This window comes from Egretta garzetta, unplaced genomic scaffold (genome assembly GCF_000687185.1).
Source record: "Egretta garzetta isolate BGI_Z169 unplaced genomic scaffold, ASM68718v1 scaffold321, whole genome shotgun sequence".
NCBI classification, from domain to species: Eukaryota; Metazoa; Chordata; class Aves; order Pelecaniformes; family Ardeidae; genus Egretta; species Egretta garzetta.
Genome location: NW_009258756.1, coordinates 723,377 through 727,206, shown reverse-complemented (window position 1 = coordinate 727,206; position 3,830 = coordinate 723,377). Strand labels below are relative to the sequence as shown.

General features: G+C 49.7%; 1 long non-coding RNA gene across 1 annotated transcript; it reads right to left on the bottom strand.

Moving 5' to 3' along the window:
• Positions 1-417: 417 nt before the first annotated feature.
• Positions 418-2,665, bottom strand: LOC118451704. The gene is made up of 3 exons (XR_004841241.1): positions 2,512-2,665; positions 989-1,229; positions 418-545 (listed from the first exon to the last, which is right to left on the bottom strand). It is a non-coding gene; the product is annotated as an uncharacterized LOC118451704 (long non-coding RNA).
• Between the last annotated feature and the right edge of the window lie 1,165 nt (positions 2,666-3,830).

Below are 3,830 nucleotides of genomic sequence, written 5' to 3'. Positions count from 1 at the left end.
CATCCCCAGATCTTCAGCAAGGCTCATGGTGGGCTGAGGGCTGGTATCAGGGCAGAAAAACTCGTTCATCAGTGGCTCTAGGACACTGGGCTATGATTAGAGGATAAGGGTGTTAGCAAGCAACCTGTTCTTATCAAGGACATGACTACCAGCTCTCTCAGCAGCAGAGAAGAGGGGGTGGGAGAAGAAAGCACTCATCATTGCTCAATAAAAGCATCCACAGCCCATGCCTGGCCTCATGCATCTCCCAAAGCACATGCCATACGCTGTAGGTGGCATACAGGGAGGATAAAGAAGGGGGAGCAGGGCAGGGAGGTTGCTGGAAAGGAGAAAGGGAAATTTTCTGGGACTTTTGTCACTTCTGGCTACTGACCGAAACACATACATGTACACACAAATATGCCTGCTTGCCTCTTGGGAGCAGGGGGAGAACTCACACCCATCAGTCAGAGGATGGCGGCTCTCACCTGGCAGGGCATGGCTGGTTAAACAAATACCAGAGATGATACTCAGCAGACAAAGAGATGGTCCAGGAGCAATCGAGACTAGGGAGAATCAGAAAGAAAAATCAGACAGTAATGGACATTGTCAGAATAACATTAGAATTATCAGATAAATTTTTGGGAAAACATGGGGGGAGAGGTAGTTCCCCCACGTTCAGTCATTTCTTCAGTGTATTTATTTTTGTACATCTTGGAAAAACAGTCATTTTTTAAAAATTATTTATTTATTTTCACATTCAAGAGGCTTAAGGCTGCCAAAAAGCAAAGCTCTGGACTAAAAAAGCATTCCAGTTCCCTGCATGAAACGGCCCGAAGTATACCCAGAATTGGCAATATGATCTTTGCATCTGCAGAGAAAATACTGAGTCATGTTGTCAGCCCACACACATCTAACAAAAATAAAAGCAGCCCAACAATTCAAGATTCACCCACTCGTCATTTAAAGAAAACACAAGTCATTCAGTCATGCCACATGCTTCAGAGACCTTTAGAAAACACCCAGCGCAGGGAACATTCGCCCACGCTGTGCCCACGCGCCCTTTCGAACCGGCGATGTCATTTGCAACTCGTTCACTCGCGGGTCTGGACGGTGTTTGGTTCAGCGTCCTCGGAGGAAGTCGCCGAGACTTAGAGGTTTCTGCCGAAAACGTGACGTGATAGCTGCAGCCTCAGCCCTTCTGTTAGCAATGCCGAAATGGTGCAACATAGCGTACCCGGCTTGAATCCCTGGAGGAGGCAGGAAAGCATCCTGTGCTTCATTGCATAAAAGATCTGGCAAACTTAAGCCATAGTTTTTATAAGATGCTACTGTACTCTTCCTTCAAGGGTTAATCCTGTAGTGAAGCATTAGCTCTCCCCGCGCTGGGCTCCCCAGTTACTTGGCACACATTAGACCAAGAGGTATTTGCACAAAGATCAAGATTTGGGGAATTACCCAGGAAATCCTCCTCCTTTTACCCCTTCCCACATCATGGTCCCCTCACAAGAAAAAGTGGGTTCCTTCATTTCACCCAGCTGCAGGCAATCTCTCTTCTTCCTTCAGTGCTAAAAGCTGCTTGAAGTATTAACAGCTGAACCTGGATGTGCGACAGCCAGCCCAGCTCACGGTGGACGTCACCGCATGGAGGACACAGAGTTACACAATCTCTGTGGTGCTGAAAGCAGAGCTGGAAACTTGACAGGAGCCCAAAGGCCAGAGCTAATTTGTATTTTCTTTTACACAGCATGATTTTAATCAGAGCAAAAAATGCCCGGTACTGTTTTATGTACAGAGCATTATAAGTAGAGGCAAGTTAACAGAGCAATGAGGGGCAGGACGTGCTCCGAGGGCAGCACGGGGAGGAACATTAGACAGGGAAAGGAACAGCAGGCAAGTCTCCTACAGCCAATTTATCTGCATTTCCTTGATTCTTCAGGAAGGCCACGTGCTATGAAGCAAGCAGCTAAGAGGCAACTTCATCAAAATGCTGTGATTGCCTAATTCTCTGTGTAAGGAGGAAGAAGGAAAAAAAAAAAAAGAAGAAAAGAGATGTGCAAAAAGCTTAAGGACAAGCTTATTTGAAAAAGCTCTTCCCAGAGGTTCTGGATGTGTGACCAAGTAAAGCATGGCATTCAGGAAACCCATCTCACTTGAGGCCAATATTTGACAGCAGTAGAGTCCGGGTGACCTCTAACATAAGCTCCTCTGGCTTCAGCTGCACACAGGTATGTGCGAGTTCCCCTTTACAACCAATTTTCTGCCTCGCTGAGAGCAGACAGCAGAGAGGGCCGGCACAGCCCCCGAGCACCTCTGTTCCCAACGCAGGCTCCCCTCCAGCACCCCCTTCCCATGCTATGATGGCCAGAGAGCAGGTGTTGGGAGCCGGGTCCTCATTCGGTCCCCTCTCCCCATCCAGGCTTGCAGCTGTGCCCCCTTCCCGGGACGCAGAGTCGGGGTGCACCCTTGCGTGCCGCCAACATGAGCCAGGGAGGGAGCAGGAGCAGCAGGTTAACAGGAGAGTAAATATACCTTGACATTTCTTGATTTGTTTGCTTTGTAGTTCTAGTAGGTTTACTGGAAACTCAGAGGTGGGGTTTGCCACCTGGGGAGTGCTATCACTGGAGAAAATCCTTAATTTCAGCCTTCCTCTCTTTACCCACTGGGAATAAATGCTCCTTTCCCCATCATTTCAGCTGCATTCCTTAGAAGCTGGGAAAAAGAAAGAAAAAACAAAGAAAAAAAAATCAAACCTGGGACCTTTACTTTGCCCTGGACTGCAATTTAGATGTGTTGTTCGATGTCTAGTTCGGGATGGGATGAGCTGCATGTTAGGAATATAAAAGGAAAGCAGTCAGACCAGCTCAGCTGGAGCTTCCTACATTCAGTCTGATAAATCCTACCCCCGGAGCTTTATCCCACCAGCTAGCCCTTTCCCACTGTAGCCCCCGAAAGCAGCACCCTCTCTGCTCTCATCCCTCCTCCACATGCTCCTTCCCCCCCCACCCCCATGCACATTGCCCCCCCCAGCCTCAAACAGCTCCCCAAGGAGCTCGGGCACCACCGATGCTCGGGGATGGGGAGAAGGGAAGACAGAGTCGGCTGAATATGCAAACAATCCTATGTGCGCCACAGCATGTACAATCCAGGTCTTTGTCAGCATGATGGAGTACGCTCCGTCCTGTTTGTTTTCCTTCCCTGGTGTTACCATACACACCCTTTCCATATGAGCTTTATCAAATGCTGAACCTGAATCAGCCTTTTCAAGACAGAGGCTGATTTCTGCCTGGCTAACGTCTGTCCACCAGCTGCGTTATTTATTTTGTTCAAAAATCACAGCCGATCATAAAATGTAGCATAAAATCCATGGCTGTCATTAAAAAGAAAAGCACCAAAAGGCTTTTCCGTGTTTGATTTCTGATGCCACTAAGGCACCGGGTTCTTTAACAGCGTTTTCACTTGCACGAGCAGCCCTGCTGGGACACAGCCCGTTGCGACTGGAGCGCAATTGCTTTTGCACTTCGAGGAAGCGTGTTTGGGATGCTGCCTGCCTGCCTGCCTGCCCCCCTGCACGGCTTCACACCACGGGGACACGCATAGTGTGTGGGCATTGGCCAGTCCCCCCCTTGCATCGCCCCGGACAGACGGTGGGAAGGACGGCGGGGCAAAGGTGCAAAGCACTTTCGCAGCTTGGGGCTGCGGCACCGGCAGGGCCCCAGGCCGGGCAGACAATAGCTCTCTCCCCGTTCTCTCCCTCCTGGCCGCATCCGTCGTCCCCAAGACGGTGGAGTCTCATGAATCAAGTCAAACACCCAGCGACAGGCTGGAGAAAACGATTAATATGCACGCGC